Source organism: Stegostoma tigrinum, chromosome 14 (genome assembly GCF_030684315.1).
Source record: "Stegostoma tigrinum isolate sSteTig4 chromosome 14, sSteTig4.hap1, whole genome shotgun sequence".
NCBI classification, from domain to species: domain Eukaryota; kingdom Metazoa; phylum Chordata; class Chondrichthyes; order Orectolobiformes; family Stegostomatidae; genus Stegostoma; species Stegostoma tigrinum.
The window spans coordinates 36655378-36668900 of NC_081367.1; positions in this window are offsets into that span (position 1 = coordinate 36655378).

Sequence of the window (13523 nt, forward strand, 5' to 3'; positions counted from 1 at the left end):
AAACTAAACATTTAAAATATTTTTTAAAAAAACACTTTGCTAAAATTCCCATCATCCAAACATCCAAAAAAACGCCTGCTCTTCAAATCCTGTATCAGACAGCTTTCAAATCTCTGGACCTGAGAATGGATGGCACGGTGGCTCAGTGGTTAGCACTGCTGCCTCACAGCGCCAGGGACCCAGCTTCAATTTCCACCCTCGGGCGATGTGTGGAGTTTGCACATTCTGTCTGTATCTGCATGGCTTTCCTCCGGGTGCTCCGGTTTCATCCCACGGTGCAAACGTGCAGGCTAGGTGGATTAGCCATGCTAAATTTCCCATAGTGTCCATGGATGTTAGGTTGGTTAGCCATGGGAAATGCAGTGTTGTAGCGATAGGGTAGGAGGATGGGTCTGGACGGGATGCTCTTCAGAGGGTTGGTGTGGGCTGGTTGGCCTGTTTCTGCACAATTGGGTTTCTGTGAACACGTTTGGCATTTGTTACTGATTACGATGAGAAAAGAAATGCTGATCCCTGTTGTTATTTAAGTATCTATAACAAAGAATTTGAAAAAGAAAATCTTCAGAGTTCCATCGTGCAAAAAGGGAAAAAACCTCTCTCTGGAGCCGTTGCCATTCAACAAAAGGTGGACAGACCTCTCCCATGTGAGAAACAACCTCTCCCTCCTGTTTTTTTCCCTCTGTGAATTTGTTTTGGACTATAAAAGTTCAAAAAATAATTTTAAGTGAAAGTTTTCTGCTTCTGCTATATAAAAGCCAGAGGCAATTCACAAGAAAAACCTGTAACTCAGGTTTTGGGAGCAGCAGCAAAATTCATGCTACTCTCATTTCACCCTTTTTTCATACTTGTGTGACCAAGATCAGATAACACTGACACCAAAACAGCTGTCCATTTCTTTCAATATCTAATAAATGCCGCACAGTGTTTCCCCTCAATTACATTCAAGATTGATATTTATCAGCTTAGTGCGTTTTGAATTGGGAGTAATCTTTACGGAAGTGTCAGTGTAATTTTGGCTTTTGTCAGTATGAGCTCTTTAAGGCCTCTTATCGATTAAGCCTTCAAATCTTACATCAGCATTTCTGGCCTGCAGAATATCTGAATTTAAGGGAAACCTATACGTGAGTATCCAGAAAAAGGGAATTACTTTAATTGTAAAACACTTCTTAAAAAGAACTAAAGTGTCTTCCCAAGAGGATGAATTTCCACTTGGCTTGATCCAAGCTTATGCAATTTGCCGTGTTAGGTACCACAGTCCAAAATTACTTGACTTGGAAGAATTATTCATTTGGCCTTTTCAGTTACCTATTTAATAAGCAAGAATAAGTTTTGTTTTGTCCTTGACTGCTAAGTTTTAATGCTAAATGCAGTTTTAGTTTGAAAAGTAGAAGTGACAAGGGATGTATTCTATTCACTAGTACTTCCCTAAAATTGTTTCACAGCGTGGTGGTTCAGTGATTAGCACTGCTGCCTCACAGTACCAGGGACCTGGGTTTGATTCCACCCTCAGGCGACTGTGTGGAGTTTGCATATTGTCTCCTGTCTGCGTGGGTTTCCTCCCACAGACTAAAGATGTGCAAGCTAGGTGAATTGGCTAAATTATCCACAGTGTTCAGGGTTGTGTAGATTAGGTGTGTTACAGGGGGATGAGTCTGGGTGGGATGCTGTATGGGTCAGTGTGGACTTGTTGAGCCGAAGGGCATGTTTCCACACTGTAGGGATTCTATGATGAACTGAATTAAGTTAAAGGAACAGTGCAAGGTTTGATTTTCCTCTACTCTCAAATAAAGACAGTAGCATATCCTTTTAATATTTGCTGGTTTGGCAGGATCCAGTAAATATCATTTAAACTCTGACTAATCTAAAAGAAAATCCATGGGACTGAAAAGTTGGAGAAATAGTTAATGGATGGCTAATCTTATGTCAGCCTTTTAAATCAAGTGTATTGCCCATATAGAGTTATGACCCACTGTTAGCTTCAAGTAAATTGGATAAAGGATGGGGAATAATTGGTTCAGAATACATAGATAAAATTCAGTCCAAATGTTAAAAGTAATATATTGCATTGTTATATGAGAACTTATTATTTATGGTTTACTTGCAAATCTTCCCACTAACTTGGGAACAATATTTTATTATATATAAATAACATACAGATCTGAGGATCTACTGATTTAATCAGTGGGAGATTTAGAAATATTGGTTCACAAAGATTTCTGAAATTTCTAGCTCATGAATCATAAAATGGTAAAATGCAAGTGCAGAATGTCAGTATGTTGGCGTTTATTACAAAGGGACTGCTGTATTAGAGGGAAGTATTCCTCTTATTTTGTAAAGCCTTTGTGAGACCACATGTGTAGTACGATCTACAGTTTTGGTCTCCTAATATAAGGAAGGATAAACCTGGCTCAGAAGGAATACAACAAAGATTCATTAGACATTACTGAATTGAGGGATTGTTCTGCGAGGAGTGATTAAGTATATTTGGCCTATATTCCCCAGAGTCTAGAAGAATAAGACGTGATCTAATTGAAACATATGTAATTTTCAAAGGATTTAGGAATTTAGGGTTGAAATAGATGCTGGGACAATAGAGTAGAGAACTTGGGGTCACAGTCTTAGAATAAGGGTTCAGCTATTTAAGATTAGCATAATGTTCAATTTGTTCACTTAAATGGTTGTGAAACTTCAGAATTCCCCCAGCTGAGGAAGTTGTAGATGCTGAACTTTTGAATATATTTCATTCAGAGCGACAGATCTTAAATACAAATGGAAATGAGTAGGTGGAGTATTGGAAATATCTTGGACTAGTGATCCCACTATCTAGGCTGATATCAGTATCCTGAAGATGTGGGTTCAAATCCCACTGCAGAAGGTAGTGAAATTTGAATTCTATGAATAAATAGAAAATAAGTAGGAGTTGACCATTTGGCATTCCAACTCTGGTTGTCGATTCTCAGGTTATCGGGAACATCATCCCTGTATTTATTCTGTCGGTTGGTGTTATAATTTTAATAGTTTCTATGAGATCTGCCTTCATGCTTCTGAATTACGGTGAACATAGTTTTAGTGCCTCCTCCTATGTCAGTTCTCCCATCTAGCAATCAGTCTAGTAAAAAAAGATTATTGCATTCCCACCATAGCTAGAAGATCTTTCCTCAGAAGAAGAGACCAAAACTGCACAAAATACCCCAAATGTGGTCTTACCAAGTCCCTGTGCACTTGCAGCAAGACACCTCTGCTCCTGTACTCAAATCTTATCAATAAATACAAACGTATCATTTGTTGTTTTTACCACCTGCTTTACCTGCTTGCTTACTTTCAATGACTGGTGTACGAGGCCAGTCAGGTCTTGTTGCATCATCCCCTTTCCAAATCTATTGCTATTCAGATAATCTGCCCTCCTGTTTTTACTGCCAAAGTGGATAACTTCATTTATCCACACTTTGCTTCATCTGCCATGTATTTGCTCATTCACTGAACATGCCTAAAACACACTGAATTATCCCTGCACCTTCTTCACAGTTCACTCTCTCACCAAGCTTCATGTCTTTTGCAAACTTGGAGATATTACATTTAGTTCCCTCTTCTAAATCATTAGTGCATATTGGAAAGCTAGTCTCAGTAGTGACCATGAAACTATAATCCATTTATGTAAAATGTTTTCCATTCTCCCAATGTCCTTTAGAGAAGGAAATCTGCCTGGTCTAGCCTACATATGACTCACAGCAATGTGATTGACACTTCACTGACTTCTGAAATAGCTCAGCAAACCAGTCAGTTCAAGGGCCAGTTAGAGATCATGAAACACTGGTACTGCTGGTGATGCTTATATCCTTACAAAAATAAGGAAAAAAGGGGATACTGGAAGAAGGTGTATCTGAAATGAAAGAGCAGTCAGGTTTTATTTTTAATTGAACAGTGGTGGGGGCTTTTTCTGATCCTGTTTCTTATGTTCCAGTAATAATTTTTGCCAGACTATTTTGAAAGCTGAGAATTAAGAGAGATAGTTTGCAAGATATGCTAGTTGAGGCATGGTGTTTAGCAATTAGAATATGTGTGCAATTTTGAACCCCACACCTCAGGAAGGACATACTGGCGCTGGAACATGTCCATCGGAGATTCACACGGATGATCCCTGGAATGGAAGGTTTAACGTACGATGAACGGCTAAGGACCCTGGGATTGTATTCATTAGAGTTTAGAAGGTTGAGGGGAGATCTAGTAGAAACTTACAAGATAATGTATGACTTAGAAAGGGTGGATGCTAGGAAGTTGTTTCCATTAGGCAGGGAGACTAAGACCCGTGGGCACAGCCTTAGAATTAGAGGGGGTAAATTTAAAACTGAAATGAGGAGACATTTCTTCAGCCAGAGAGTGGTGGGCTTGTGGAATTCATTGCCACGGAGCGCAGTGGAGGCCGGGACGTTAAATGTCTTCAAGGCAGGGATCGATAAATTCTTGATCTCACACGGAATCAAGGGCTACGGGGAGAGTGCGGGTAAGTGGAGTTGAAATGCCCATCAGCCATGATTTAAATGGTGGAGTGGACTTGATGGGCCAAATAGCCTTACCTCCACTCCTATATCTTATGGTCTAATTCTGGGTAGTGGCGTTTTGCCATTCTAGTGAAGGTAAACTTAAAGTTTACCTTAACCTGTGGTTGCATGTGAAAACAGGATCATGTGTAGATTCTTGAGGATAGATTTAAACTCATTGCAGGAAGCTAGGCTGTGTGGTTTAAAGCTGCAATTTGAGCTAGCAACACAGTAAATTATAACTGTCAGAATTCAACTCAACTGAATGTGTTCTCATTTTTTGGTGCAAAGTGGCAGCTGGAAGATGTTAACTACTACAAGGCTACAACTCCAGAACGCTATACCTGCAGCTCACTACCCTACTAAGGAGAACAGTGCAATTTTAGCTACACCACTACGTCTTCATCAATCAGGCAGAATTAAACATGCCCTGCTGGTGCCTGTAGACATTGTAGGAGCCAGGAATGAGCTTGGCTGTTTAAGTTCTGAGGGGTTTGGGGAAAGGAGGAATTCATGTCTGGCAGTGACTATCATCTGTACAAATATTGACTTTGGTGTTTTGCAATTCGTTCATATAACTTAATCTTCCAGTCTTGAAAGAACTTTAGGAAACACCCAAATCATGGTAAAACAAATTGTCATTCCGACTGTCCTCAGGTTGCATTGTCTGTGAATTGTATGAATTCAGTGTAATTGCAATAATATTGAAAGGTGTTGGCCCTCAGGCCTGTCCTCCATTGAATAATATCATAGCTATTCTTCTATTTCAGATACACCTTCCTGCACTGTCCCCATATCTTTTGATTTTGTTAGAATCAAAATTCCTGCTGCTATTTGACCTGAAAATGCTCAACAGCTGAGCACCCACATCTCTAGTGGAGAACTCCAAATGTTCACAGCCTTTTCTGTGATGTAATGCCCCCTCTGCAAAGCCCCAATTTTTTTTTTGAAAACAAGTAGGAAATCAGTATAACCCGTAAATTGATATCACCTGCTATTATTAATTAAAGTGAGCGGTGCTCATCCTTTCAAAATTTATCATCCTAATGGTTAAATGATACAATACACATAGAAAACAAATTTCTAAATGATACTGTTGAGCAGTAGGAATTGATTCATTGAGAGTGGTTGGAAACAAAGAGCTCGAATCTACTCACATAGTGGAGACAACTACTGCTTCCTAGGATACAGTTGCGACCACTGGACGTGACAGAAGACCTTGAATCCACGCTGTCCTAACATTGCATAGCTCATCTGGCTGTATAAGACATGGATCTGACGTTTGAGCAACCTGTATGAAGGTACCTTTTTATTTTTCGTCTGCAAACGACATGAAGCTGCAGGGAGTACTAGTGTTATTTAAAGGGCCAGGTACCCAATTCCATGGATTAAACTCCTGGAACTCGCTCTGTAATAACTTTGGGGTCTGCCTACAGTGAATGGACTTCAACAATTCAAGAACGCAGCTCACCACCACTTTCTAAGGAGCAACTATGGATGGATAGTAAGTAAATAAATGCCATCTAGTGGCACCCATATATCATTAACGAAAAATTTTAAATGGCAAGTAACTTCTGTTGCTGCATTCTGACCGGTCAGAGTGTTGGGAGATGGGAGCTGTGGGGAGACAACACAAGGGTTATTACAAGCCTAGAAACAGCAAGGACAGCATTCTGGATCTGCAGGATGACCGTGCGATGCAGGAGGAGCTGCAATTAGTGGCTCCAAAAATCTGTAAAATGGCCTCTGCCAGGTTGGAATCAGACTCCTCCATGGTCCGTGACTGAGCCAGGCTGTTGTCTGGCAGCCAGTCAATGCAGGTATCATCTCTGTGCATGCTCATCAGCATTCTCTCGTATGCCACTAGTATGTTAATCTTGGCATTTTACTCGGTTTGTATGCTAAGGAACGTACAGTTTGAGGTTATTCCATCATTGATCACCAAGGCTTTAATGACTGACCATATTTCTTTAAATAGAAAGTATTGTGCAAAACTAAAATGAAGCATCACACTTTTACAGGATGACATTCCAGTGATCAATTAGAAAGTAATGCAGCGCCGTGTCAAAAACAAAAAGTCCTTTTTGCTATTTGGGCTGATCTTGTTTGAACACTCCTTTAAAAGAATCTCAACAGTGATATAGCTCTGCTAATTTGAACTGCACATTTTCCAATCTTTAATGTTATTCATTTCTAGCTACAGCAGCCACATCAACACAATAGAGACTGACAACGTGATCCGTGCACTCAGTTACATACCAGATGGTTTAATGACTTGGGCAAATGTAAAACCATTTACTCAGAAATTGATTAGACTGCCTGAAGGTGCTGGTATAAAAAATCTGAGAAATCACAATATTTTGCTAGTGAGTTAGAGCTCTTGGCACTCTGCTGCTGTCTCAACTGCGTTTCTGGGCGTAAGATCAAATGTGTAAAGTAGAAAGGAACGGTTAGTTTTAGTTGCATAATATAGCATTTTTGCAGAGAATAAATAGTCCAAGTTTAATCATTAGAGAGGCAAAAAAAAACAACTTTTCAAGAACTGTTGCAGAATGCTGGAAATAAACTAGAGTTGTTATTGAAGTAGTGAACCATATTTATGACTTATTTATAGAATGCTCTAAAAACCTCGAGCACTGACAATTGTGCTCCAAAATTTCTTAATTAATACTTTTATGACAGTTTTTTCTCAAGGTTTATTAAATGAATTATTACATTTTACAAAACCATGGTTTCACAGCTGCAAAAACAAAACTACTGGCAAGAGTTAGTTGGCTTTTAAATGACGAATTCCACTTAGCACCCTGCTAACTAAAGCCAAGTATGCAAACAAATGAGGCCAAAGGTAGAAAACTAAATCCAATTTTTATTTACATTCCTTTACTGTGATTTCTTTTTGTTGTTAAACATTTTCTCGTATTCCTTCTACCAGGTTGGTACTGCCACTTCACTATTTGGCAATTATTGGACTAACATAAATTAGTTAATCTCCCAGTCCTTCTCTGAACATAATGATTCATCTTTGGGGTTTCGTTCCAAGACTCCCAGCTACTGTCCAGTATCTTGACATGGAAGGTATATATGAAACCATAATAGACATCACAGTCAACCTGATACATTATTTATTTGAAATATAGAGATGTGTTATTCTACTGTAGATCACTGAATAACAGTCAACAGCCCTGAATAACAAAGTGTGAAGCTGGATGAACACAGCAGGCCAAACAGCATCTCAGGAGCACAAAAGCTGATGTTTCGGGCCTAGACCCTTCATCAGAGAGGGGGATGGGGTAAGGGTTCTGGAATAAATAGGGAGAGAGGGGGAGTTGGACCGAAGATGGAGAGAAAAGAAGATAGGTGGAGAGGAGAGTATAGGTGGGGAGGTAGGGAGGGGATAGGCCAGTCCAGGGAAGATGGACAGGTCAAGGAGGTGGGATGAGGTCAGTAGGTAGGAAATGGGGGTGCGGCTTGGGGTGGGAGGGAGGGATGGGTGAGAGGAAGAACAGGTTAGGGAGGCAGAGACAGGCTGGACTGGTTTTGGGAAGCGGTGGGAGAAGGGGAGATTTTGAAGCTGGTGAAGTCCACATTGATACTATTGGGCTGCAGGGTTCCCAAGCGGAATATGAATTGCTGTTCCTGCAACCTTCGGGTGACATCATTGTGGCACTGCAGGAGGCCCATGATGGACATGCCATCTAAAGAATGGGAGGGGGAGTTGAAATGGTTCGCGACTGGGAGGTGCAGTTGTTTATTGCGAACCGAGTGGAGGTGTTCTGTAAAGCGGTCCCCAAGCCTCCGCTTGGTTTCCCCAATGTAGAGGAAGCCACACTGGGTACAATGGATACAGTATACCACATTGGCAGGTGTGCAGGTGAACCTCTGCTTAATATGGAAAGTCATCTTGGGGCCTGGGATAGGGGTGAGGGAGGAGGTGTGGGGGCAAGTTTAGCATTTCCTGTGGTTGCAGGGGAAGGTGCCGGGTGTGGTGGGGTTCGAGGGCAGTGTGGAGCGAACAAGGGAGTCACGGAGAGAGTGGTCTCTCCAGAAAGCAGACAAGGGTGGGGATGGAAAAATGTCTTGGGTGGTGGGGTCAGATTGTAGATGGCGGAAGTGTCGGAGGATGATGCGTTGTATCCGGAGGTTGGTGCGGTGGTGTGTGAGAAGGAGAGGGATCCTCTTTGTGCGGTTGTGGCGGGGGCGGGGTGTGAGGGATGTGTTGGGAGAAATGCGGGAGACGCGGCCAAGGGCGTTCTCGACCACTGTGGGGGGAAGGTTGTGGTCCTTGAAGAACTTGTACTTCTGGGATGTGCGGGAGTGGAATGCCTCATCGTGGGAGCAGATGCGGCGGAGGCGGAGGAATTGGGAATACGGGATGGAATTTTTGCAGGAGGGTGGGTGGGAGGAGGTGTATTCTAGGTAGCTGTGGGAGTTGGTGGGCTTGCAATGGACACCAGTTACAAGCTGATTGCTTGAGATGGAGACTGAGAGGTCCAGGAAGGTGGGGGATGTGCTGGAGATGGCCCAGGTGAACTGAAGGTTGGGGTGGAAGGTGGTGAAGTGGATGAACTGTTCGAGCTCCTCTGGGGAGCAAGAGGCGGTGCCGATATAGTCATCAATGTAACAGAGGAAAAGGTGGGGTTTGGAGCCTGTGTAGGTGCGGAAGAGGGACTGTTCCACATAACCTACAAAGAGGCAGGCATAGCTGGGGCCCATGCGGGTACCCATGGCCACCCCCTTTGTCTGTAGGAAGTGGGAGGAATCGAAAGAGAAGTTGTTGAGGGTGAGGACGAGTTCGGCTAGGTGGATGAGGGTGTCGGTGGAGGGGGACTGGTCGGGCCTGCGGGACAGGAAGAAGTGGAGAGCCTTGAGGCCACCTGCATGCGGAATACAGGTGTATAGGGACTGGACGTCCATGGTGAAAATGAGGTGTTGGGGGCCAGGGAATTGGAAGTTCTGGAGGAGGTGGAGGGCATGGGTGGTGTCATGGATGTAGGTAGGGAGTTCCTGGACCAAAGGGGAGAAAATGGAGTCCAGATAGGTGGAGATGAGTTCGGTGGGGCAGGAACAGGCTGAGACAATGGGTCGACCAGGGCAGTCAGGTTTGTGGATTTTAGGAAGGAGATAGAAAAGGGCCGTGCGGGGTTTGGGAAAAATAAGGTTGGAGGCTGTGGTGGGAGGGCCTCTGAGGTGATGAGGTCATGAATGGTGTTGGAGATGATGGTTTGGTGCTCGGGGGTGAGGTCATGATGAAGGGGGCGGTAGGAGGAGGTGTCGGAGAGTTGGCATTTGTGGCTTCCTCTATGTTGGGGAAACCAAGCGGAGGCTTGGGGACCGCTTTGCAGAACACCTCCACTCGGTTCGCAATAAACAACTGCACCTCCCAGTCGCGAACCATTTCAACTCCCCCTCCCATCCTTTAGATGACATGTCCATCATGGGCCTCCTGCAGTGCCACAATGATGCCACCCGAAGGTTGCAGGAACAGCAACTCATATTCCACTTGGGAACCCTGCAGCCCAATAGTATCAATGTGGACTTCACCAGCTTCAAAATCTCCCCTTCCCCCACTGCATCCCAAAACCAGCCCAGTTCTTCCCCTCCCCCCACTGCATCCCAAAACCAGCCCAGCCTGTCTCTGCCTCCCTAACCTGTTCTTCCTCTCACCCATCCCTCCCTCCCACCCCAAGCCGCACCTCCATTTCCTACCTACTAACCTCATCCCACCTCCTTGACCTGTCCCTCTTCCCTGGACTGACCTATCCCCTTCCTACCTCCCCACCTATACTCTCCACCTATCTTCTTTTCTCTCCATCTTCGGTCCGCCTCTCCCTATTTGTTCCAGAACCCTCACCCCATTCCCCTCTCTGATGAAGGGTCTAGGCCCGAAACGTCAGCTTTTGTGCTCCTGAGATGCTGCTTGGCCTGCTGTGTTCATCCAGCCTCACATTTTATTATCTTGGATTCTCCAGCATCTGCAGTTCCCATTATCTCTAACAGCCCTGAATACTTGTTTTTTTTTTCACAGAAGCACTAAACAAAGTGCAACAGAAAAATCTAAAAAGCTAACACAAATGAGGTCAGCATTAAAATTTGAAAAGTCTTCTGAAAGGTGGGAAAAGGACGTGTAATATTTAATCAAAGTTTACATAAGCAGATCAGTTCATATTCAAGCAGAAAATTAGAACTAATACTCTGTATTAGATTTAAAAATAAAAGTGCTTTGAAAAGACTGAAAATAGGGCAAGTGCGAATGTCTCTTGGCATGTGAAAGTCAGCTGTGTTGGTATGAGTGAGCAAGGGAACACATTAGTCAAAGTATTCCAATTGCAGCAGATTCTCCACAAAGCTTGGATGAATACCAATAGTCAAGAATTATTTTCATTTTAAGAGATTTTTAGGCACTTGCAGCAGTCAGACACCTAATATAATCCTGGCAGAAAATATTGCAAACATTGGTTCATCAGGTTGCACAAATATGAGTTTTATGAGGTACATAGAAAATACAAGACTTCATGGCTGAATGCATATCCCTGGGCAAAATGTCAAGTGGTGTTAATTTTCTATTGTGTCATCCAAATTTGCCTGGGATCTTCATTCTCCAGATCTTCATGATTTTCACTCTTTCCAGGGAAAGCTTGTGCAGCATCCAACAAACAATGAAATGAGTTGGTTCATATAATGAAATCTTCCAAATCTATCTCAATATTTGGATGGTATGCCCTGTGATTGCTGTGGATTGCAGGAATTTATTATACGTGTTCTTAGCTGGAGTCCTGATCTTCCACACTGAACATCATGTCGACATTCAAGAAGACCATCTTGATCTCCCCGCATCCACTATTTGTTTCTTCTGAATCAATTACTGGTGGAATAGTGGATTACCTTAAAATGAAGATGTTAGAAAGCATGTTGTGACTTAAATAATATGAAGCTGCTGATTTCAAATGTGCTGGTCATAAAGAGTAGAGCACTTGCCTACTTATGGAGGATCTAGTGTTGTGGAAAGGAATAGGAGCACCATACTGCTATATTCCAATCCTCCCAACTTCTCAGAATCCAAGCACTAAGACATTGCATATTTCTGTTATGTTGCAGTAGAAAGCAAGATAAGAATGTTTGCTGAAGCAAATTAAACATTGATCACTTTCTTTACACATCTTGGAACTGCTGTATATTTTATGCTGCTGATAATTCTGGCATGAAGACAAAATAATTCTGAAGTTAAGTTTGTTTGCTTTGACAGCTGTCATCAAAGTTGTGCCTGTACCTAAATTGGTTAGACAATATCGCATAATCCTGTCACTGTTTTCACTTGTATATCAGACATTGCTCTGACAAATTCTGACATGATTTTGTTTTGCTTGTTACATCTGATTAGGAGATAGAAACACAGTACTTCTGGTTCAGCCAATTGTAACTGGCCTGCTTTCATTAGGAAGAAAAGTACATTATTCAACCTGTTAAGCTTTCTGTATTGTTCAGTTAGATCATAGCTAATAATCTACTTCAGTGTCACTTTACCCTATTATTTCCATTGCCTTGGATGTTATTAGACTCCAAAAATATATCAAAATATCCAACTTGACCACGCTAAATGATTGGGCTTCTACAGTCCTGAAACAATGAATCTCTCGTCATCTCTAAATTAATTAAACCTAAAACTTATCCCGAGATGATGTTCCCTGGTTTTAGCTGGGGAAACCTCTGCATCCATCCTCTGATGCCCTGTAAGAATTTTGTAAGTTTCAATGAGGTCAGTCTCACTTTTCAAAATGTTAGGAAATACACAACCTCTGTCCTCAATCTCTCATCATTAGACAGTACCACTGTCCCAGGGATTAATCTGGTGACCCTCAATTGCAAATACAGCAAACATTACATTCTCCCCACAAGTCACTTTCCTACCAAGTTTCCTATCATTAATAAATTTAGAAATGTTACAATAAGTCCCTGCATCCAGATCATTTGTGTAGATTGTGAATATTTGTGGACCCAGCACTGACCCTTGTGCTACCTACCCCAATAATAACAGCCTGCTATCCTAAGAATGATCCATTTACTCCTACTGTCTGTTTTCTGTCTGTTAAACAATTCTTATTCAATACTGGACATTTTCACAATCCCATGTTCTTTATTTTTACTAACCTGTACTTGACATTATCAAAAGCCCACTGAAAACTCACTGTTTTAATTTATTCTCTGTCTATGCTGGAAATAACATCCTAAACAAACCTCCAAGTTTGCCAAACGTGATTTTACTACCATAAATCGATTTTGATTCTGCTAAATTTTACCCCTCCTTTCTATTTATCACGTCCTTTATAATAGATTCCAACATTTTCCAGACTATTGACATTAAACTAACAGGTGTGTAGTTCTCTATACTCCATTTTCTTCCCTTCTTCAATAGTATAGTCTATGTTTGCTATTTTTCAGTCCACAGGAGCCTTTTGAAAATCCATAGTTTTTAAACATAACTACCAAAGAGTCTAATATTTCACTAGTCACATGCTTCAACACATTGGGGTGAAGTTCATCTGGCCCAGGGGACTTACCAACCATTAATCTAATTTTTCAGAACTACCTTTATACAATGTTAATTTATTTTAGTTCCTGAATTTGAACTTGTACTCCTGATTGAGAGATTTTCTGTATCTTTTTGCATGAAGACAGATGCAAAGCAATTGTTTAGTTTGTCTGCCATTTTCCTGTTTTCTACTAATAGTCCCCTGTTTGTACTTATAGTGGGCCCACATTTGCCTTAGTTACTGTTTTTATGTACTTAAATAAGCTTTTACAGTCTACTTTTATGTCTCGCTCATTTACATTATATTCTCTTCCCCTTTTCTAACTCCTTTTCTTGGTCCTCTTTTGATGCATTCTAAATTGATCCCAGTCCTCAGGCTTTTCTTGTGTTTTCTTTAGCCACTTAATTTGATCTAATGCGATCTTTCACTTTTGTTAACACGTTCCAATGATTTTCAG